Raw genomic sequence first — 24,965 nt, 5'->3', positions numbered from 1 at the left:
CATCAGTTGATGGACATTTAGGCTCTTTCCATAATTTGGCTATTGTTGAGAGTGCTGCTATGAACATTGGGGTACAAGTGCCCCTATGCATCAGTACTCCTGTGTCCCTTGGATAAATTCCTAGCAGTGCTATTGCTGGGTCATAGGGTAGGTCTATTTTTAATTTTCTGAGGAACCTCCACACTGCTTTCCAGAGCGGCTGCACCAGTTTGCATTCCCACCAACAGTGCAAGAGGGTTCCCGTTTCTCCACATCCTCTCCAGCATCTATAGTCTCCTGATTTGTTCATTTTGGCCACTCTGACTGGCGTGAGGTGATACCTGAGTGTGGTTTTGATTTGTATTTCCCTGATAAGGAGCGACGTTGAGCATCTTTTCATGTGCCTGTTGGCCATCCGGATGTCTTCTTTAGAGAAGAGTCTATTCATGTTTTCTGCCCATTTCTTCACTGGGTTATTTGCTTTTCGGGTGTGGAGTTTGGTGAGCTCTTTATAGATTTTGGAGACTAGCCCTTTGTCCGATATGTCATTTGCAAATATCTTTTCCCATTCCGTTGGTTGCCTTTTAGTTTTGTTGGTTGTTTCCTTAGCTGTGCAGAAGCTTTTTGTCTTCATAAGGTCCCAGTAATTCACTTTTGCTTTTAATTCCCTTGCCTTTGGGGATGTGTCGAGTAAGAGATTGCTACGGCTGAGGTCAGAGAGGTCTTTTCCTGCTTTCTCCTCTAAGGTTTTGATGGTTTCCTGTCTCACATTCAGGTCCTTTATCCATTTTGAGTTTATTTTTGTGAATGGTGTGAGAAAGTGGTCTAGTTTCAACCTTCTGCATGTTGCTGTCCAGTTCTCCCAGCACCATTTGTTAAAGAGACTGTCTTTTTTCCATTGGATGTTCTTTCCTGCTTTGTCAAAGATGAGTTGGCCATACGTTTGTGGGTCTAGTTCTGGGGTTTCTATTCTATTCCATTGGTCTATGTGTCTGTTTTTGTGCCAATACCATGCTGTCTTGATGATGACAGCTTTGTAGTAGAGGCTAAAGTCTGGGATTGTGATGCCTCCTGCTTTGGTTTTCTTCTTCAAAATTACTTTGGCTATTCGGGGCCTTTTGTGGTTCCATATGAATTTTAGGATTGCTTGTTCTAGTTTCGAGAAGAATGCTGGTGCAATTTTGATTGGGATTGCATTGAATGTGTAGATAGCTTTGGGTAGTATTGACATTTTGACAATATTTATTCTTCCAATCCATGAGCAGGGAATGTCTTTCCATTTCTTTAAATCTCTTCAATTACCTTCATAAGCTTTCTATAGTTTTCAGCATACAGATCCTTTACATCTTTGGTTAGATTTATTCCTAGGTATTTTATGCTTCTTGGTGCAATTGTGAATGGGATCAGTTTCTTTATTTGTCTTTCTGTTGCTTCCTTGTCAGTGTATAAGAATGCAACTGATTTCTGTACATTGATTTTGTATCCTGCAACTTTGCTGAATTCATGTATCAGTTCTTGCAGACTTTTGGTGGAGTCTATCGGATTTTCCATGTATAATATCATGTCATCTGCAAAAAGCGAAAGCTTGACTTCATCTTTGCCAATTTGGATGCCTTTGATTTCCTTTTGTTGTCTGATTGCTGATGCTAGCACTTCCAGAACTATGTTAAACAACAGCAGTGAGAGTGGGCATCCCTGTCGTGTTCCTGATCTCAGGGAAAAAGCTCTCAGTTTTTCCCCATTGAGGATGATGTTAGCTGTGGGCTTTTCATAAATGGCTTTTATGATCTTTAAGTATGTTCCTTCTATCCCGACTTTCTCAAGGGTTTTTATTAAGAAAGGGTGCTGGATTTTGTCAAAGGCCTTTTCTGCATCGATTGACAGGATCATATGGTTTTTCTCTTTTTTTTTGTTAATGTGATGTATCACGTTGATTGATTTGCGAATGTTGAACCAGCCCTGCATCCCAGGAATGAATCCCACTTGATCATGGTGAATAATTCTTTTTATATGCCGTTGAATTCGATTTGCTAGTATCTTATTGAGAATTTTGGCATCCATATTCATCAGGGATATTGGCCTGTAGTTCTCTTTTTTTACTGGGTCTCTGTCTGGTTTAGGAATCCAAGTAATACTGGCTTCATAGAATGAGTCTGGAAGTTTTCCTTCCCTTTCTATTTCTTGGAATAGCTTGAGAAGGATAGGTATTATCTCTGCTTTAAACGTCTGATAGAACTCCCCTGGGAAGCCATCTGGTCCTGGACTCTTATTTGTTGGGAGATTTTTGATAACCGATTCAATTTCTTCGCTGGTGATGGGTCTGTTCAAGCTTTCTATTTCCTCCTGATTGAGTTTTGGAAGAGTGTGGGTGTTCAGGAATTTGTCCATTTCTTCCAGGTTGTCCAATTTGTTGGCATATAATTTTTCATAGTATTCCCTGATAATTGTTTGTATCTCTGAGGGATTGGTTGCAATCATTCCATTTTCATTCATGATTTTATCTATTTGGGTCATCTCCCGTTTCTTTTTGAGAAGCCTGGCTAGAGGTTTGTCAATTTTGTTTATTTTTTCAAAAAACCAACTCTTGGTTTCGTTGATCTGCTCTACAGTTTTTTTAGATTCTATATTGTTTATTTCTGCTCTGATCTTTATTATTTCTCTTCTTCTGCTGGGTTTAGGCTGCCTTTGCTGTTCTGCTTCTATTTCCTTTAGGTGTGCTGTTAGATTTTGTATTTGGGATTTTTCTTGTTTCTTGAGATAGGCCTGGATTGCAATGTATTTTCCTCTCAGGACTGCCTTCGCTGCGTCCCAAAGCGTTTGGATTGTTGTATTCTCATTTTCGTTTGTTTCCATATATTTTTTAATTTCTTCTCGAATTGCCTGGTTGACCCACTCATTCGTTAGTAGGGTGTTCTTTAACCTCCATGCTTTTGGAGGTTTTCCAGACTTTTTTCTGTGGTTGATTTCAAGCTTCATAGCATTGTGGTCTGAAAGTATGCATGGTATGATTTCAATTCTTGTAAACTTAGGAAGGGCTGTTTTGTGACCCAGTATATGATCTATCTTGGAGAATGTTCCATGTGCACTCGAGAAGAAAGTATATTCTGTTGCTTTGGGATGCAGAGTTCTAAATATATCTGTCAAGTCCATCTGATCCAATGTCTCATTCAGGGCCCTTGTTTCTTTATTGACCGTGTGTCTAGATGATCTATCCATTTCTGTAAGTGGGGTGTTAAAGTCCCCTGCAATTACCACATTCTTATCAATAAGGTTGCTTGTGTTTATGAGTAATTGTTTTATATATTTGGGCGCTCCGGTATTCGGCGCATAGACATTTATAATTGTTAGCTCTTCCTGATGGATAGACCCTGTCACTATTATATAATGTCCTTCTTCATCTCTTGTTACAGCCTTTAATTTAAAGTCTAGTTTGTCTGATATAAGTACGGCTACTCCAGCTTTCTTTTGGCTTCCAGTAGCATGATAAATAGTTCTCCATCTCCTCACTCTCAATCTAAAGGTGTCCTCAGGTCTAAAATGAGTCTCTTGTAGACAGCAAATAGATGGGTCTTGTTTTTTTATCCATTCTGATACCCTATGTCTTTTGGTTGGTGCATTTAATCCATTTACATTCAGTGTTATTATAGAAAGATATGGGTTTAGAGTCATTGTGATGTCTGTATGTTTTATGCTTGTAGTGATGTCTCTGGTACTTTCTCTCACAGGGTCCCCCTTAGGATCTCTTGTAGGGCTGGTTTAGTGGTGACAAATTCCTTCGGTTTTTGTTTGTTTGGGAAGACCTTTATCTCTCCTTCTATTCTAAATGACAGACTTGCTGGATAAAGGATTCTCGGCTGCATATTTTTTCTGTCTAGCACACTGAAAATCTCGTGCCAACTCTTTCTGGCCTGCCAAGTTTCAAAAGAGAGATCAGTTAAGAGTCTTATAGGTCTCCCTTTATATGTGAGGGCACGTTTACCCCTTGCTGCTTTCAGAATTTTCTCTTTATCCTTGTATTTTGCCAGTTTCACTATGATATGTCGTGCAGAAGATCGATTCAAGTTACGTCTGAAGGGAGTTCTCTGTGCCTCTTGGATTTCAATGCCTTTTTCCTTCCCCACTTCAGGGAAGTTCTCAGCTATTATTTCTTCAAGTACCTCTTCAGCACCTTTCCCTCTCTCTTCCTCCTCTGGGATACCAATTATGCGTATATTATTTCTTTTTAGTGTATCACTTAGTTCTCTAATTTTCCCCTCATACTCCTGGTCTTTTTTATCTCTCTTTTTCTCAGCTTCCTCTTTTTCCATAACTTTATCTTCTAGTTCACCTATTCTCTCCTCTGCCTCTTCAATCCGAGCTATGGTGGTTTCCATTTTGTTATGCATTTCATTTAAAGCGTTTTTCAGCTCCTCGTGACTGTTCCTTAGTCCCTTGATCTCTGTAGCAAGAGATTCTCTGCTGTCAGCTATACTGTTTTCAAGCCCAGCGATTAATTTTATGACTATTATTCTAAATTCACTTTCTGTTATATTATTTAAATCCTTTTTGATCAGCTCATTAGCTGTTGTTATTTCCTGGAGATTCTTCTGAGGGGAATTCTTCCGCTTGGTCATTTTGGATAGTCCCTGGCGTGGTGAGGACCTGCAGGGCACTTCCCCTGTGCTGTGGTGTATAACTGGAGTTGGTGGGCGGAGCCGCAGGCAGACCTGATGTCTGCCCCCAGCCCACCCCTGGGGCCACAGTCAGACTGGTGTGTGCCTTCTCTTCCCCTCTCCTAGGGGCGGGATTCACTGTGGGGTGGGGTGGCCTGTCTGGGCTACTTGCACACTGCTAGGCTTGTGATGCTGGGGATCTGGCGTCTTAGCTGGGGTGGGTAGGCAAGGTGCACAGGGGCAGGAGGGGCAGGCTTAGCTTGCTTCTCCTTAGGTGATCCACTTCAGGAGGGGCCCTGTGGCAGTAGCAGGGAGTCAGATCCGTTGCTGGAGGTTTGGCTCCGCAGAGGCGCAGAGTTGGGTGTTTGCGCGGAGCGAGCAAGTTCCCTGGCAGGAACTGGTTCTCTTTGGGATTTTGGCTGGGGGATGGGCGGGGAAGATGGCGCTGGCGAGCGCCTTTGTTCCCCACCAAACTGAGCTCTGTCGTCGGGGGCTCAGCAGCTTTCCTTCCCTTGTCCTCCAGCCTTCCCGCTTTCTGAGCAGAGCTGTTCACTTATGACCTCCCAGCCGCTAAGTCGCGCTTGCTGTCGGAACACAGTCCGTCAGGCCCCTCCGCTTTTTGCAAGCCAGACTCGGGGGCTCTGCTTGGCCGGCGAGCCGCCCCTCCGCCCCGGCTCCCTCCCGCCAGTCCGTGGAGCGCGCACCGCCTCGCCGCCCTTCCTACCCTCTTCCGTGGGCCTCTCGTCTGCGCTTGGCTCCGGCGACTCCGTTCTGCTAATCCTCTGGCGGTTTTCTGGGTTATTTAGGCAGGTGGAGGTGGAATCTAAGTGATCAGCAGGACGCGCGGTGAGCCCAGCGTCCTCCTACGCCGCCATCTTCCCTCCCTCCCCCACTTCATAGCCCTTTTGAATAGGCTGTTCTCACTGAAGAGGCTTGGAGCTTATTTGGGAAGAATCCATGAGAGCATTTGCTAATGGGATAGGAGTGTGTGAGTGTATGTGTGTGTATGTAAGAGTGCATGAGTGTGTATGTGAATGTGTGGGTGAGAGTGTGAGTGTGCATATATGAGTGTGTGTGTGTGTGTGTGTGTGTGTGTGTGTGTGTGTGCACCTGTGCAGGCAAAGGTCGGTGTTGAGTACTGAGGAGCCTAAGTACAGCCTTTCCAGAGAGACAGGGTCAACAGGGTCTCATGAAGAGAATTCCCACTCAAATCTCTTCCACCTGGTTCCCTCACCTTAAAGGCAACTCAATCCTTGCAGCTACTTAGATCAAAAGAGTCTTCACTTCCTAGAGGAAATCACCTGGGCTGTATCTTCTAAATAGATCCAGAATCCTATCATTTCTTACCATCTCCACCACTCTCCTGGGGACTGAGCCACTTGCATGTTTGCCAAGCTCATTGCAGTAACCTCCTCACGAATCGCTGTGCTTGCATCTGCACCCGTGTCTCTGTACCCCTCCCCCTCCATGTATTCTTAATGATAGCCCTGTGGTTTTATTTATTTTTTAATTTAATTTAATTTTTCTTTTAGCTTTTCATGACTACTTGTTATTTACCATCAATTTTAAATGCATTTTTTATTATTTTATTTTTTTCAACATGATAAATGTACTTTTTAATCCTCACCCCCTATTTCCCCTATCCCCCTCCCCACCTTCCTTCTGGTAACCATCAGTTTGTTCTCTGTAGTTAGAAGTCTGTTTCTTGACCTTCCTCTCCTTTTTTTCCTTTGCTCATTTGCTTCCTAAATTTCACATATGAGTGAGACCATATGGTATTTGTCTTTTTCTGACTTATTTCACTTAGCATTATGTTATCTAGTTCAATCCATATTGTTGCAAATGGCAAGACATCATTATATTTGATGAATAATATTCCATTGTGTATATATACTGCATCTTCTTTATCCATTAATCTATCGATGGATACTTGCACTGCTTCCCTAGTTTGACTATTGTAAATAATGCTGCAATAAACATAGGGGTGCATATACCCCTTTGAATTAGTGTTTTTGTATTTTTTGGGTGGTGAGATTCCTGGATTGTAAGGTAGTTATATTTTTAATTTTTTGAGGAACTTGTATACTGTTTTCCACAATGGCTGTACTAATTTGCATTCCCACGAACAATGTGAGAGGATTCCTTTTCTCCACATCCTTGCCAAAATTTTTTGCTTCTTGTGGTTTTGATTTTAGCCATTCTGACAAGTGTGAGGTGATATTTTATTGTAGTTTTGATTTGCATTTCCATGATGATGAATGACATTGAGTATCTTTTCATGTGTCTGTTGGCTCTCTGTATGTCTTCTTTGGAGAAATGTCTGTTCAGGTCTTCTGCACATATTTAAACTGGGTTGTTGTTTTTGGGTTTTGAGTTGTATCAGTTCTTTATATACTTTGAATACTAACTCTTTATTGGATATATCATTTGCAAATATCTTTTCCCATTCTGTACGTTGCCTTTTTAGTTTTATTAATTGTTTCCTTTGCTGAGCAAAAGCTTTTTATTTTGATATAGTCTCAATAGTTTGTTTTTGCTTATATTTCCCTTGCCACAGGAGACATATCTAGAGAAATGTTGCTGTAGCTAATGTCAGAGAGATTACTTTCTGTGCTTTCTTCAAGGATTTTTATGGTTTCCAGTCTCATATTTAGGTCTTTAATCAATTTTATGTTTATTTTTGTGTACAGTGAAAGAAAGTGGTCCAATTTCATTCTTTTACATGTGGCTGTCCAGTTTTCCCAGCACCATTTGTTGAAGAGATTGTCTTGTTCCCATTGTATATTCATTCTTCCTTTGTCAAAGATTAGTTGACCATATAACTGTGGGTTTACTTCTGGGTTTTCTGTCCTATTCTATTGACCTATGTGTCTATTTATGAGCCAGTACCATGCAGTTTTAATTACTATAGCTTTGTAATATAACTTGAAGTCTGGAATTGTGTTTTATTTCTTTTTGTTTTGTTTTTCTTTCTTAAGATTGTTTTGGCTATTTGAAATCTTTTGTGGTTTCATACAAATTTTATGATAGTTTGTTCTAGTTCTGTGAAAAATGCTGGTGGTATTTCGATAGGGATTGCATTAAACATGTAGATTACTTTGGGTAGTATAGACATTTTAACAGTATTTGTTCTTCCAATCCATGAGCATGAAATGTCTTTCCATTTCTTTGTGTCATCTTGAATTTCTTACATCAGTGTTTTATAGTTTTCAGAGTAGAAGTCTTTTACCTCTCTGGGTAAGTTTATTCCTAGATATTTTATTATTTTTGGTGCAACTGTAAATGGGATTGTTTTCTTAATTGCACTTTCTGCTGCTTCATTATTAGTGTACAGGAATTCAATGGATTTCTGTACATTAATTTTGTATCCTGTGACTTTACTGAATTCTTTTATCAGTTCTAGTAGTTTTCTGATGGAGTCTCTAGGGTTTTCTATATAAATTATCATGTCATTTGCAAATCATAAGAGTTTTATTTCTTCCTTACCTATTTGGATGCCTTTTATTTATTTATATTATCTAATTCCTGTGACTAGGACTTCCAATACTTTGTTGAATAAAAATGATGACATTTTTCATGATATTCATGACATTTGTCTTGTTCCTGACCTTAGGGGAAGCTCAGTTTTTCACCATTGGATAAGATGTTGGCTGTGGGTTTTTTCTATACCTATATTATGTTGAGATATGTTCCCTCCAGACCTGCTTTGTTAAGGGTGTTTATCATGAATGATAAGCATGAACGATGTCGTTTGTTAAATGCTTTTTCTCCATCTGTTGAAATGATCATGTGGTTTCTATCCTTTCTCTTATTGATGTAACATATCATGTTGATTATTATGCAAACATTAAGCCACCCTTGCATCCCAGGAATAAATCCCACTTGATTGTGGTGTATGATTTTTAATATATTGTTGGATTTGATTTGCTAATATTTTGTTGAGAATTTCTGCATCTACATTCATGAGAGATACTGGCCTGTAGTCTCTTTTCTTGTGGTATCTTTATCTGATTTTGGTATCAAGGTGATACTGGCCTCATTGAATGAACTTGGAATTTTCCTTCCTTTTGTATTTTTTGTAATAGTTTGAGAAGAATGGATATTAACTCTTCTTTAAATGTTTGGTAAAGTTTGCCTGTGAAGCTGCCTGGTCCTAGACTTTTGGTGTGGGGGAGTTTTCTGATTACTGATTCAATTTCATTGCTGGTGATCCATCTATTCAAATTTTCTATGTCTTCCTGCTTTAGTTTTGGTAGGTTATATGTTTCTAGGAATTTAGCCATTTCTTCTAAGTTGTCCAATTTGTTGGCATATAGCTTTTCATAATACTATGTTACAATTGTATTTCTTTGGTGTTGCTTATTATTTCTCCTCTTTCATTAGTAATTTTGTTTATTTGGGTTCTCTCTCTCTCCATTTTTATAGTGAGTCTTGCTAGAGGTTTATCAGACTTTTTTTTAATTTTTTTTTTTTTTTGAGAAAGAGAAAAAGAGAGAGAGAGAGGGAAACAAAGAGAGGGAAGGAGGCTGGGAAGAAGGGAGGGAAAGTGAGAGAGAGGAACAGAGGATCCAAAGTGGGCTCTGCACTAACCGCAGTGAACCCAAAGCAAGACTCAAACTTGTAAACCGTGAGATCATGACTTGAGTTGAAGTCGAATGCTCAACTGACTGAGCCACATAGGCACCCCGTGGTTCAGCAGTTTTGTTGATCTTTTCAAAGAACCTGGTTTCATTGCTCTATTCTATTGTGTTTTTTTTATTTCTGTATCATTTATTTCTGCTCTTATCTTTATTATTAGACTTTAGTGGGTTTTTTGTTATTGTTTTTTTCTGGGTTTGTGTTTTATTCTTCTTTTTCTAGCTCCTTTAGGTGTATGGTTAGGTATTTTCACTGAGATTTTTCTTGCTTCTTGAGGGAAACCTGTGTTGCTATTTACTTAGAACCACTTATGCTGTATCTGTGTTTTTGTACTGTGTTTTTTGTACTGTGTTTCATTTTCATGTGTTACCATGTAGTTTTTCATTTCTTCTTTGATTTCTTGGTTGACCCATTTATTGTTTAAGAGCACATTATTTAACCTCCATGTATTTGTGGTATTTCCAGATTTTTTCTTGTGGTTGATTTCTAGTTTCATGGTGTTGTGGTCAGAAAAGATGCATGATGCATTGTATGACTGATTTTTTTTAAATTTGTTGAGACTTGTCTTGGGGTCTTATACATGATCTATTCTAGAAAATGTCCCATGTGTACTGGAAAAGAATATTTATTCTCTTGTTTTAGGATGGAATGTTCTGAATATGTCTGTTAAGTCCATCTGGTCCAATGTGTCATTCAAAGTCACTTGTTGATTTTCTGTGTGGATAATATGTTCATCAATGTAAGTGGGGTGTTAAAGTCTCCTATTATTATTGTATTACTATCAATTAGTTCCTTTATGTTTGTTATTAACCATTTTATGTATTTGGGTGCTTACATGTTGGGTGCATAATATTTGCAATTGCTATATCCTCTTGTTGCATTGTCACCTTTCTTATTATATGGTGTCCTTCTATGTCTCTTGTTACAGTCTATTTTAAGGTCTATTTTGTCTTATATAAGCTGCTATCCCAGCTTTCTTTTGGCATCAATTTTTATGGTAAATGTGTCTCCAGCCCAACACTTTCAATTAACAGGTGTCTTTCAGTCTGAAATGAGTGTCTTGTAGGCATAATATATATGGGTCTTGTTTTTTATCCACTCTGTTGACCTATGTCTTTTGATTGGAGCATTTAGTCCATTTACATTCAAAGTAATTATTGATAGGTGTGTGTTCATTGCCATTTTGTTACTTTTTTCCCCCCAATAGATTTTCGCTGATCCTTTCTTCTCTTGCTCTCTTTCATGGTTTGTTGGCTTTCTTAAGTGGTATACTTGGATCCCTTTCTCTTTATTCTTTGCATATCTGCTATGGTTTTTGATATGTGTTTATCATTAGGTTTGTATATAACATCTTCTACATCTAGCAGTCTTTACTAAGTTAATAGTTGCTTAAGTTTGAATCCATTCTTTATTCCTCTCCCTTCCATATTTTAGGTATATAGTATTGTATTTTACACACTTTTATTTTATGAGTCTCTTGACTGATTTTTACAGAAGTTCTTGGCTTTACTGCTTTTTTTTAATATAGATACTCTTACTTATGATCTTCCTTTCCACTCATGGAGTCCCCTTTAATATTTCTTATAGAGCTGGTTTAGTGGTCATAAACTCCTTTAGTTTTTATTTGTCTGAGAAACTCTTTATCTCTCCTTATGAATGATTCCCTTGCTGGATAGAGTATTCTTGGCTGCAGATTTTTCCCTTTCAGCATTTTGAATATATCATGCCACTGCCTTCTGGCCTGCAAAGATTTTTCTGCTGAAAAATCTGCTGATAGCTTAATGGGGATTTCCCTTGTATGTAACTGTCTCCTTTTCTCTTACTTTTTTTAAAAATTTTTTCTTCATCACTACATTTTTCATTTTAATTACTATGTGTCTGGGTGTGGACCTACTTGGGTTGAACTTTTTTTGGGATCTCTGTGCCTCCTAATCTGGATATCTATTTCCTTCGCCAGATTAAGAAAGTTTTCAGCTATTATTTCTTCAAATAAATATTCTACCCCCTTATCTCTTTCCTTATTTTCTGAGATCCCTATAATGATGGATGTTATTATACTTGATGGAGTCACTGTGTGCCCTATGACTATTCTCAATCTGCATAATTTTCTTTCCTCTCCTTTGTTCAGCTTGGTTACTTTCCATTACTCTGTATTCCAGGTCATTAATTCTTTCCTCTGCTTCATCTAGCCTGCTATTTATTACATCAAGTGTATTTGTTTAAACTTTTTTTTAAGTAATTTTTTTGTTAAGTTTATTTATTTATTTATTTATTTATTTATTTAGAGAGTGCATGAGCAGGGGAGGGGCAGAGAGAGGGAGAGAGAGAGAATCCCAACCAGGCTCTATACCATCAGCACAGAGCCCAATGCAAAGCTGGAACTCACAAACTGTGAGATCATGACCTGAGCTGAAACCAAGAGGAAGACTCTTAACCAACTGAGCCACCCAGGAACCCCTCCATCAACTTTATTTTTAATTTCATTTTGTGTTCCTGATCTCTTTTTGGTCCTTTTATATCTCTATGTTAAAGGTCTCACTGATGTCCTCCACTCTTTTCTCCAGTTCAGTGGGTATTTTTATGATCATTACTTTATTTATTTTTTTAATATGAAATTTATTGTCCAATTGGTTTCCATACAACACCCAGTGCTCATCCCAACAGGTGTCCTCCTCAATGCCCATCACCCACTTTCCCCTCCCTCCCACCCCCCAGCAACCATCAGTTTGTTCTTAGTTTTTACGAGTCTCATGGTTTGCCTCCTCTCTCTGTAACATTTTTCCCCCTTCCCCTCCCCCATGGTCTTCTGTTAAGTTTCTCAGGATCCACAAAATAGTGAAAACATATGGTATCTGTCTTTCTCTGTATGACTTATTTCACTTGGCATAACACTCTCCAGTTCCAACCACGTTGCTCCAAAGGCCATATTTCATTCTTTCTCATGGCCACGTAATACTCCATTGTGTATATAAATCACAATTTCTTTATCCATTCATCAGTTGATGGACATTTAGGCTCTTTCCATAATTTGGCTATTGTTGAGAGTGCTGCTATAAACATTGGGGTACAAGTGTCCCTATGCATAAGCACTCCTGTATCCCTTGGGTAAATTCCTAGCAGTGCTATTGCTGGGTCATAGGGTAGATCTATTTTTAATTTTTTGAGGAACCTCCACACTGTTTTCCAGAGTGGCTGTACCAGTTTGCATTCCCACCAACAGTGCAAGAGGGTTCCCGTTTCTCCACATGCTCTCCAGCATCTATAGTCTTCTGATTTGTTCATTTTAGCCACTCTGACTAGCATGAGGTGATATCTGAGTGTGGTTTTGATTTGTATTTCCCTAATGAGGAGTGACGTTGAGCATCCTTTCATGTGCCTGTTGGCCATATGGATGTCTTCTTTGGAGAAGTGTCTATTTATGTCTGCTGCCCATTTCTTCACTGGATTATGTGTTTTTTGGGTGTGGAGTTTGGTGAGTTCTTTATAGATTTTGGATACTAGCCCTTTGTCTGATATGTCATTTGCAAGTATCTTTTCCCATTCCATCAGTTGCCCTTTAGTTTTGTTGATTGTTTCCTTTGCAGTGCAGAAGCTTTTTATCTTGATGAGGTCCCAATAGTCATTTTTGCTTTTAATTCCCTTGCCTTTGGATATGTGTCAAGTAAGAAATTGCTACAGCTGAGGTCAGAGAGGTTTTTTTCCTGCTTTCTCCTCTAAGGTTTTGATGGTTTCCTGTCTCACATTCAGGTCCTTCATCCGTTTTGAGTTTATTTTTGTGAATGGTGTAAGAAAGTGGTCTAGTTTCATTCTTCTGCATGTTGCTGGCCAGTTCTCCCAGCACCATTTGTTAAAGAGACTGTATTTTTTCCATTGGATATTCTTTCCTGCTTTGTCAAAGACTAGTTGGCCATACTTTTGTGGGTCCAATTCTGTAGTCTCTATTCTATTCCATTGGTCTATGTGTCTGTTTTTGTGCCAATACCATACTGTCTTGATGCTTACAGCTTTGTAGTGGAAGCTAAAGTCTGGGATTGTGATGCCTCCCACTTTGGTCTTCTTCTTCAATATTACTTTGGCTATTCAGGGTCTTTTGTGGTTCCATACAAATTGTAGGATTGCTTGTTCTAGCTTCGAGAAGAATGCTGGTGCAATTTTGATTGGGATTGCATTGAATGTGTAGATTGCTTTGGGTAGCATTGGCATTTTAACAATATTTATTCTTCCAATCCATGAACATGGAATGTTTTTCCATTTCTTTATATCTTCTTCAATTTCCTTCATAAGCTTTCTATAGTTTTCAGCATACAGGTCTTGTGTATATTTGGTTAGGTTTGTTCCTAGGTATTTTATGATTCTTGGTGCAATTGTGAATGGGATCAGTTTATTTATTTGTCTTTCTATTGCTTCATTATTAGTGTGTAAGAATGCAACTGATTTCTGTACATTAATTTTGTATCCTGTGACTTTGCTGAATTCATTTATCAGTTCTAGCAGACTTTTGGTGGAGTCTGTTGGGTTTTCCATGTATACTATCATGTCATTTGTGAAAAATGAAAGCTTGACTTCATCTTTGCCAGTTTTTATGCCTTTCATTTCCTTTTGTTGTCTGATTGCTGATGCTAGAACTTCCAGCACTATGTTAAACAACAGCGGTGAGAGTGGGCATCCCTGTCGTGTTCCTGATCTCAGGGGGAAAGCTCTCAGTTTTTCCCCATTGAGGATGATGTTAGCTGTGGGCTTTTCATAAATGGCTTTTATGATGTTTAAGTATGTTCCTTCTATCCTCACTTTCTCGAGGGCTTTTATTAAGAAACGATGCTGAATTTTGTCAAGTGCTTTTTCTGCATCAATTGACAGGATCATATGGTTCTTTATGATCATTACTTTAAATTATCTTTCAGGCATATTACTGATATCTATTTTGCGTCAGTCTCTTGCTGTGATTTGGTCCTTTTCTTTCATTTGGGAGATGTTTCTCTGTTTCCTCATTTTGTCTGACTTTGTGTGTCTGTTTCTGCATTTTAGGAAAGTAAGTTACTTCTGTTGCACTTGATGACAATAGCCTTATGAAGAAGAGGTCCTATAGTGCCCTGCAGTACAGTGTCCCCTGTTCCCCAGATGCTGGCACTTTAGAGAGTGTCTCTTATATGTGTTGCATGTGCTCTGCTGTTGGGTCTTGGCCTCTTTTATTCAGTTCAGTTGTCTACATCAGCTGTCTTTGCCTATTATTGGCAGCAAGATGTGCAGTGGTTGCTTGCCAAACAAGAACTACCCTTTCTGCTGTCCAGACTGAGGTCTCATAAAACATGTGGGTCAGGGGCACCTGAGTGGGTCATTCGGTTGAATGTCTGACTTTGGCTCAGGTCATGATCTCATAGTTTGTGGATTTGGGCCCTACATTGGGCTCTCTGCTGTCAGTGCAGAGCCTGCTTTGGACCCTCTATGTCCCTCTCTCTGCCCCCTCCTGTTTTTTCTCTCTTTCTCTCTCTCTCAAAAATAAATAAACATTAAAAAGAAAACATGTGGGTCAGGAGATATGGTGTTGGTAGGGTTGGTGCTGGTCTTCTAAGGGAGGAACCTGCAGTGCTGGGACTCAGGGGAACATGGCTGGGAAGGGCAGATCTGCTGAAGCCTGAGGTGCAGGGATGGGGAGGACAACTTGGTGCAAGAAAGTTAGGTAAGTAGTGTGGGTGCATGCTGGTTCCTGCCAGCAGCCTTTGTTTATGCTGCAGGGTGGGTTGGGGAGTGAAATGTCACCTGCCAGCTCTACTTGTCTTTATTCTACAACTTCATCACTTTATAACAAACTAGATAATGTACTGATTTTTTATGTTTATTGGTTATAAACAGAATAAAATAGTGGTGCACCACCGCTATCACTAACATTGGAGTTCCCCTGCCAGCCCATTACTGATTTCCCTGGCTTAGATGAAGTATTTAGGGGAATGCCTTACATGGAACAGGCCTGCCAAATAAATGTTTGTTGATTAAATCAATAATCAATAATTGATTAATCAATAAATGTTTGTTGATTAAATGAACAAATGAGTACTTCATAATTTTTGTTGCTGTTATAAATTGGATCTTTATTAGAAGATCTGTATCTTCTAACTGAATATAAAATTAACTATTGTTGGTATATAGGAATGTTACTAATTTTCTTATATTGATCTTATATACAGCAACTTTAATGAACTCTTATTGATTTAAATTATTTTTCTAGATTCTCTTGGTTTTGGTATGTAGAAAATCATAATCTACAAATAATGTCAATAATCTTTCTTTCTTTCTCTCCCTCTTTCTTTCTTTCCCTCTTTCTTTCTTTCTTTCATTGGATAAGACCTTCAGTAAAATGGAGACTAGCAGCAGTGATAGAGGACATTTTTGTTTTATTCCTGACTTTAAATAGAAGGCTTCAAATGCTTTACCATTAAGTATAGGGTTTCTTAAGTTTTTAGTTTTGTTTTTTTTTTTTAATTTTGGTTTGGTTTTTACGTCTATCCTTTGTTGCATTTCTTATTTTCTTTTTAAAATCATGGATAGACACTGAATTCTATTGATGCCTCTTTTTGTATTTATTGAGATTATCATGGTTTTTCTCTTTTGTTTATTTGGCGAATTGCATTTCTTTGTTTTTCAATGTATTTAATTTACTTTTTGGCCAATATATTTCCATTATTAAAAAAAATATTAAAGGAACATAGAAAAACCTGTAATAAAATATTTCTCTTTTTACCTACCCGATTCCCTTCCATCATGCCAAAAGTAACCATTGTTATTAGTTTTTTATTATATGTCTAATTTCTTTATGTTATCTAAACAAATACAACTATATATTCATATTTTGTCCCTTTGTTACCTCATTAGTGGCCTACTACACTCATTGTTCTGCATCTTGTTTTTGTTACTTGGTTACTTTTCTATATTAGTATATAGATGTTGTTCTGATGCTTTTGCTATAGAGTATTCCATTTATAGATGTATTTATTTAAAATAACCCTCATTGACCTTCCGATTGCTTTCAAAGTTTGAGTTTTTATTTTTTTTAGTTTAATAAAACTAAACAGTTTACTTTAGTAAGTCGTTTTCTTTTTCCTTAACTTTTTATTATTAACTATATTAACTCTTCTTCCTTAACTTTTAATTTTGAAACTCCACACAGCAAATTTAAAAGAATAGTACAGAATGAATACCTATATAGACTTTACCAATTTAAAAGTTTTGTGACATTTCCTTTATCTCTTAGTATGTATTTGCATATATATACTTTTTCTTATATCATTTCAAAATAAGTTGTGAACATGATGCATTTTCACCCTCAGCATTTCAACACATATCCTAATGATAAGGATGCTTTCTTCTATTGCTGTAATCCAATTATACGCCCAGTGAATTTCACATTGACACAATATTTTCTGCTCTGTTGTTCATTTACAAATGTCTTCAAATTGTCCCAAATTGAGGATAATGCATTGCATTTGATTGTCATGTGTGTTTCTTAGTAAAACTCTTCTGGTTTGGCTTGTGTAATTTCTTCTCCTGTCTATTTCTGTTTCTATGGTGTGGGCTTTTCATTGTCCAGCCATTGCACAAGTGCAGGCTCATCCCTCCATTTTTGTCCTTAATTCTTTCCAATTCTCATTCACCACACTGCTCTTTAGTGAGTGGTGTTTTGCTTTCAAAGATTCTCTCTGAAGAGTGTTATTCACAAATCTGTGTCTTTGGTCCTGAGCACTCTTATCTGGTACTGACCAGCTTTCTTTTGGACATTTGCCCAAGAACTCACTCTTCACTCTCCACCATACCTCCACTCCTCTTTTGTCTAGGTAACCCCCACCCTTTGTTTTAAGTCCTAGCTCAGATATCACTTCCTATGAGAAACACTTATTAATTTTCCAGATTAGATAGTTCTATCTCCTCATGAGCCAGGATCATAAGGAGCCTACATGCTCTTGCTCAGGCTGTCTCTCTGCTTGAATCAGCCCCTTGCCTTCTTCCCAGTCCCACACTACACTTACTAGTTGAAGGTCTCACCCATAATTCAGATTGTATAAATCTGATTCCGAAATTCCCAAATCAGATTCCCAAATCAGAATTTATTTTTTCTTCTACTGAACATTGTTTTATTTTCCATTTGAACTTACAATTATCTATTTATATTAGTTAGGTGTTCTTAAGATTTGTTAAATAATGCTTTTTAGATTGGACCGTATTTGGTATAGGAGAGTTATAGAAGGTCAAACCCAGTATCACATGCTGCTGATTCACAGATTATTGAGTATGGAATCAGAATCCTGTGTATACACATAGCGATTAGCTGAAAAACAGAACCTATATGAAGGGAGACAAATTGAAGAAATTCTAGCCTTGACTAGATTTTGTTAAAAGACAAGTTATTTCTTCTAAACCATTAGAGGTAAGGGGTTTTCCTGTAATAAAGATATAGTATATATGTATTATAAATATGGTTATAAAAAGTTTGAAGGAAAGTTAAAGATAACCATATAAATGTATAGAAAAGTTTGGGAAACAAAAACTGGATGAGTTTTGTACCTTCACAGTTTTGTTTTTTGTTTTTGTTTTTGTTTTTTTTTTTACTTTCTGTTTCCCTTTTAAATAAATTGCTCCTTTGCCTAACACACTGTGAAGAAAGTACAAAGTAGAAAGAAATGCTTTGATTTCTTCCTTATGAATTAAGACTAATGATTTAGTCTTAGGGCTGTTTTAAATTCATGATGGATTGGCATATTAATCATTTACGGAGTGTAAGGTCAAAGATTTTATTTGTCATTGTATCTTCTGCAGCCTTACACAATACTCACTGAATGAATAAAGTAATTTGTAAAACAGAGGTTAAATTTTAGATTTGGGAGTCATCAATACAAAACATAATTTCACAGAGTTAAATTAGCTCAAAGTTGCAAGGTTAAAACACTTTTATTATATAATCATTCTTTCTCATTTACTGGTATGATTACCTAGTCATTAACTATTTTGGAATATTCTAGTCCAGTTCCAAAACTTCACAGATTAAAAATATTTTTTGTTCCTGATTTCAAATGAAATGCTTTAGATTTTTTTAATGTTTATTTGTTTTTGAGAGACAGAGAGAGAGTGTAAGCGGGGGAAGGGCAGAGAGAGGGAGACACAGAATCTGCAGCAGGCAGCAGGCTCTGAGCTGTCAGCACAGAGCCCAACCTGGGGCTCAAACTCATGAACAGAGAGATGATGACCTGAGCCAAAGCCAGATGCTTAACTGACTGAGCCACCCAGCAGCCCCTAAAATGGTTTAGATTTTTTAAAATATGCATTTTTCCACCCTACCAATAATGATTCAGTATATCAATGGGGTGGGTGTGAGAATATAGGTTTTATTTTTTTATTTTTTATTTATTTATTTTTTTTTAATATATGAAATTTATTGTCAAATTGGTTTCCATACAACACCCAGTGCTCATCCCGAAAGGTGCCCTCCTCAATACCCATCACCCACCCTCCCCTCCCTCCCACCCCCCATCAACCCTCAGTTTGTTCTCAGTTTTTAACAGTCTCTTATGCTTTGGAAGAATATAGGTTTTAAAACTTTTTCTAGGAGATATTGATAGCCAGATTTAAGAGCCATTGTTCTAGTCTATAGCAGATGTTCATTGTGGATGTAATATATATGGATTTCCTTCCCCCCACTTCCCAACGTAATCTATTTCATTTAGGAAAATTTTTACAAGAGATGAACATCTAAACCTAATAATTGAATCTATGTTGAGATCCGAAAAGGTATCTCCAACAGATGCTCTAGAAAATGAAACAATAAGTCCTCTGAAAACATTAATATAAACTGGAGTCACCTAGTCAGCTAGTGGCCCAATCGGATTGTAGGCAAATTGTGTTAGATGCCAATAGTTTGGCCAGCTAGACTTTATTAATTATATTAAAAAACTGAAACACCAATACCCCCCAAATCTGGATATACTCCTTACTTATTCAACTCAAAGAAACTCTGATTAAGAGGAGCAAAAAATGTAAGAAAAACAACAAGGACAAGAGAGTAAGAAAAAATAATAATTCTTGCAAAACACAAATCTTCAGAAAATGTCTCCCCAACTTTCCATGGAATTAAATTTTCATCCCAAAACTATGTTGAACTAAGGAAGAAAAACTAAATGTATTGTTGCTCCAATCATTCTTTCAAAGATTTGCTCACAGTGTATTTTGTTAAGATTTTATTTGATTTTAAAAATTTATTCTGCCGCATATTCATTTGCTTCAGTATTAACAACAAGCTCTGAGCAATTAAACAAAAAGCTCCCCTTAATGGCCATGCATTGAACAGAATAAGGGAGACAAGAACCTTCCAAGCCATGGTTTTTCCTGTGACTTTTGGAACATTTGAATGGACAGAGAAAAAAGAAAACAGCCATTACTCAAAAACTATTTTGGTGATATATGTCGTTTCTACTATAGACTGTCAGTCCTAATCCCACTAGGGTTAATTATGGGAAATACAGCTAAAATACCCAAATTTTGGTAGGAATTTGAAGCACAGCCATTTCATCATTGAATTTACATATAATTCACTAGAGAAGCAGAAGCATATGTGAAGTGATAGAGGCCTGTCATTGTACTGCAGGAAAGTACGGCTCGGTAAAGCAAAATGCCCTGCTTGAGACCACTTACTAAGTTTGGAATAAAAAATGTATTTCTAGGGGCGCCTGGGTGGCGCAGTCGGTTGAGCGTCCGACTTCAGCTCAGGTCACGATCTCGTGGTCCGTGAGTTCCAGCCCCGCGTCAGGCTCTGGGCTGATGGCTCGGAGCCTGGAGCCTGTTTCTGATTCTGTGTCTCCCTCTCTCTCTGCCCCTCCCCCATTCATGCTCTGTCTCTCTCTGTCTCCAAAATAAATAAACGTTAAAAAAAAAATTAAAAAAAAATGTATTTCTAGCTCCAGTTCTTTGCTCTTCCCCATGAGCTCTGCCTGGTTCAATAGCAATGATTGTCTGCCTCATGGCTGGGAGGTGAAACACCATACTTCTTTTATCTTTAGGTGACACAAAATTGCTGTTCTTCCTGTTTGCAAACAATGCCTTTGCTGAAATGCATCACAATGAGGGCCAGGTTCAAATGGCCTGTGGACACTGAACTCTGCACTCATCCAACAGTGGGATGGGACCCAGCTCTCATATGATCCTTGCTTTCACGTAGGTCAGTGTAGAAATCCTGGGAACAGAGCATGAGAGGAAACTGGCCCAGTGTGCAATCTGACTTGGCATAATCAGAGTTTCAGCTTTTCAGGGGCTCATTGCCGCTCTTCAAAAGCATCAACATTTCCTCTAAAAAGAAACTCCTGCTCAAAACAGATTCTCGAATATTCTCTGATTAAAATTGCCAGGTTTATTTTGTTTGTACCAGCTGTTAATGCAATCATGTACAATTCTATGTTCTTGTGTCAATGAGTTAATTCTCCTTGGTGCCGAACCAAATGGGACTGTAGACTTAAAGAATGAACAAGAAATGGGCTGTGTCTAATGAGATGCCCTAGGAAATAACCATGCTACGAGAACTATACATGAGCTCCACACATGCTTCGGCCAGATGTGATTTTGGCCAGTCATCTCCACAGCTGGTATTTTCTTAGTAGTTTATAAATATGTCCTCTCTTCTTTCTTGTCCCCCACGTAAAAATTACATTCTGAAGTTTCAAGTTTATAATGAAAATAATTTACCACATGGTGTTGGGTCATTAAACCCCTTCATCTACCCTGAAGTTTTCATGTGAATAAAAGTTTACTAAACATATTGTGATTACATTGTTTCTTTTCAAATGGAATAGCTAATCTTCCTACTTTTTGAATTTACTTGCTGGATAATTTTTATGCCAATCCATAACTTCATTTGAAGAGCTAACCTGGGAGTATAGAAAAGAAAGAAGAAATCATTTTCACCTTCTTGTCTATCAGCACTAATCCTCTTAAAAGTACCCTTTCAATCATTGGATTCAACAGAAGCTCAATTTCCTCAGCGGATGGAACACTGAAAGGTACCGTTTGAAAGGGTTACCACTGAGAGTGAAAAAAAGAAAATAATGGAGTGACCTGAGGAGACACCCTGAGCCCAGGATCACACAGTGCCACACATCTTTACTAGGTCAGACATATGCACATGTCTCTGTCAATATTGAAAAGCCAAGGAAATGGTAGTCTTTGGCTTTCAGCTGGTAGGGACACGTACTGGAAGTATTTTATTGTAAAGAGACTGAAAGTCAGATGTTTAACACTTAGCAGGCAGGCAGCAACGGCTAGAGAAAACGGACCATGGTTTTCTCCACTGGGTTCCTCCAGCCTTGACAACAGTGACAACTAAGTTTTTTTTTAAATACTGTGATGGATTCAGATGACTCTGGAACATTTTATGTTAAAAATAAAATAGTGGAAGCATCCCCTAAGAAAAATGGCTGGGTAAATTCATCATCAGAATGTTACAGAAATACATCAGAAAATGCCTATGGATTGCCCAAAGAAAACAGAACCAATTTTCTGAGAAGATTGAATAGAAATATTGAATGGACCCAACTTCATTTAATACCCACAGAGTTCATGTGAAAATGCAATTAAGAAGACTGGAGATGGAGAATAAGAAAAGATACGAGGCCAAAATGGTCCTTTAACAGTTTCCTTGGAAGGTCATAGCCTACTTTTTATAAATATGATGTGAAGCACAAAGCTAAAGTGGTTTTTCCAAGATTTGGCTCTACTCCAGATGTCTTTCTTTAATGTTTGCAACATTTATGCTAAAGGCAGATTTATGAACACTGTTAGAGAACAGGTATTTCCCTTCTTAGAGAAGTGTTTTATTATTTTGGTCCATTGGCTAAGCAAAATTAAGCTTGAGTTTGGGCTGTAAATTTTCAGTTCTATATGTAACAGCATTGTATTTATTTAGAAAGAATGAAGCTTCTGATTCCAAATCAGAAAATCTCAGGGTCTTAGAAGATTTTTTGTAATTTCCAAGACCTTATCCGGGTTTCATGGAACTTTCACCTGTGTAATTCTAAGCCGATAGATTTAATCCTTTTATGCTGTAAAAAACAAAACAAAACAAAACAAAAAACCAAAAGACAAAAAACAAAAAACAGAAAAAACCAAAAAACCGAAAAAACCAACAACCACTTTTTATCACCTCTCCTCTCTGAAGTGCTGAGGTCAGTATACTGATTGAGAAACAGATTCTAGAGTCAAACTACTTCATTTTGAATTCTGGCTCTTTCACTTACTGGTGTTGAGAATTCAGGAAAGTTCTTAATCCTTCCAAACTTCAATCACCCCATCTGTAAAATGAGGATGGTAACACTTTGCACCTTCCAGGGGTATGGTGAAGATTAGGTGACATAATACATGAAAAGCATTTAGCACAGTGCTTAAACAGAAAGAAAAATCAATACTATCTTGCAGACAGTTAAGACACCTACACCTTAGGGCTTGGTGTTGTCTAGATTGAACACATAATTGCCATATCCGTTTCTCTATGTCCTAACTCCCGTTCCATTTCCTTCCCCCTAGCTTTGTAGGCCTTCCCGAGGTTCTTCATATTTGTTAAGTGGTCTTCCTCTAATGAGCAAGAAGATTATGGTCAATGATAACTTTTTGAATAACCTGCTTTATTCTGTTTTAACACCTGAAGCATTTCTTCACTTGAGTCTTTGAGGATTAATACCCCACGGATCTTAACAGACAGAAAATGAGAGAATGGGTACAAGAGACAGAAAATGGACTAGTTGGGTCTGGAGGGATAGAGACAAAACAAGAGTAAAGAAACAGACTTGTGAAAGCAGGTGAACTCATAGGTGATTCAGCTGCTTTTAGCCATAAGAACAGAATTTCCCAACATTATTCCAGCTGGAGCATTGGTCCCCTGAGATGATGAGTAAACACATGGTTTCATGGTCAAAACAGGTTGTCCAAAATATTTCACACTGCGTTTCCATCTCGGAGTCTCAATGCACATCAACATATTGAGGATTCTGAGAAGTCCTGCAGTAAAGAAACCCGCTTTGTTTTGTTTATCCCATAATACCGATCGATACATAACGCTGATCAATAACATTTGGAGAATCCTTCCACTACCATTATTTTAGAGCTGAGAAACAGAAATTCTCATAAAGAACAAATTTTGGGGTGCTAGTGAACCATGGTAAAACTGATGGAATGAAAAGGGGGACTAACAGTGAGTGTTTATTACATGTGCCAGAAATTGTGCTAACTGCTTTAAAAACATTTGCTCTTTCCTGATAAGGTTAAGGTAATGATTTTTAAGTGGGAAGGATATTTACAGTGCTTTATGAAAGAATGTCATGGAATATATTAGCTATCTTTAAGTGGGGACAGACTAGCTCTTTAAAAAATGAAGGATCTTAAGAAATCACATAGCCCATATTCATACCTAAGAATATTGATTTTGCACTCACTGAGAAATCTGGAGTGTCAAAAGTTCATAAACAACTGGAAAAAAACCCACAATGAATCACCAAAGTAGTAACTGGTAAAAGTTTATTGTGCACACACCAAAAAGACAATATGCAAACCAGAGCACTCACCCCAAAACATGGAACAAGGCTCAGGGGTATATTATTATAAAGCAGCCTAAATAGTGAGGAAATGGTGACTTCTTACTCTTCACAATTATTGGTTATAATATCAGAATTTCCTTAAATGATGGGGAATTGGTCAGTGGTTACCTCATAGCAACCTTGGGAAAGGTTCAAGTTTTGCTTATAATTTCCAGAGACATAAACAAGAAATGACCCAGGTCAAGTCAGCCTTGCAAAATAAGCTAAATTAAGCTTTGTTTGTATGACTAAACTGGTTATGTCTGCTCAGGCCATTTTTAAGTCTGGTCTTCATTTGTTTTTTATTTTAACAACCCCCTCCCTCTTTGGTCATTCTCTTAGAAGGCTGAGAGTATGATCAACCACTATAGCATTATATTTGGTTACCACCATTGATGTGGTCAGGCTGAAGAATCACACGTTAGCTGTTTCCATTAGTTGAGTCATCAGGATGTGTCTATAGGACCATCATACATTTCATACATTTGATGATGTAAGTATATATGAAAATTATGTAAAATAGCAGTTTATATATTGTTGAAGGAAAGAACTACACTTTATTCTTTCTTCATATTCCCCAAGCCATCTATCCTAGCATGGTACCAGGTACATAGTATTTAGGGTGTCTTGTGAAATGAATGAATGGAAATGGTAGCAGTAAATTGCACTAAAAATTATACTTATTTTACATAGTATAATGTAACAAATGTAACTTAATAATAGGACGTTTGCCTTAGGGAACAAGCCAGGATGGAGGTAGAATGTAATTTTTGAAATTTGGCGCTAAATTTCTGGTGCTTTAACAAACAACCTATGCTGTTTTTAGCCACAGTCTTAGCTGAGATGGGTACTGAAAATTCACTCACAAGACATCCATGTTAGAGATATTTTATGAAGTTGAATCTGGCTTCATCTTTTGCAAGAAATTTGAGTTTCCCTTTAAATAAATAAAGTGTTAATATGTTCAGTTAACTCCAACTTTTATTTTCTTCTCTACTTACTGTTTTTCATCCTTGTGTAACAGAAAGTAAAAAACTACCTCCTTTCTTTTCCTGAAGTGTTTATATAGCACTAAGAATGAAGTATTGAGAGGTGAGAC

General features: G+C 37.7%; 1 protein-coding gene across 6 annotated transcripts in view; it reads left to right on the top strand.

The window, feature by feature from the left end:
- Positions 1 to 24,965, top strand: part of CCDC141 (coiled-coil domain containing 141) — a 213,211-nt gene that overhangs the window by 95,793 nt on the left and 92,453 nt on the right. The window lies entirely within an intron of this gene.

This window comes from Herpailurus yagouaroundi, unplaced genomic scaffold (assembly GCF_014898765.1).
Source record: "Herpailurus yagouaroundi ecotype Mexico unplaced genomic scaffold, PumYag 140, whole genome shotgun sequence".
Taxonomy (NCBI): domain Eukaryota; kingdom Metazoa; phylum Chordata; class Mammalia; order Carnivora; family Felidae; genus Herpailurus; species Herpailurus yagouaroundi.
This window is presented reverse-complemented; position numbering and strand designations above follow the sequence as displayed.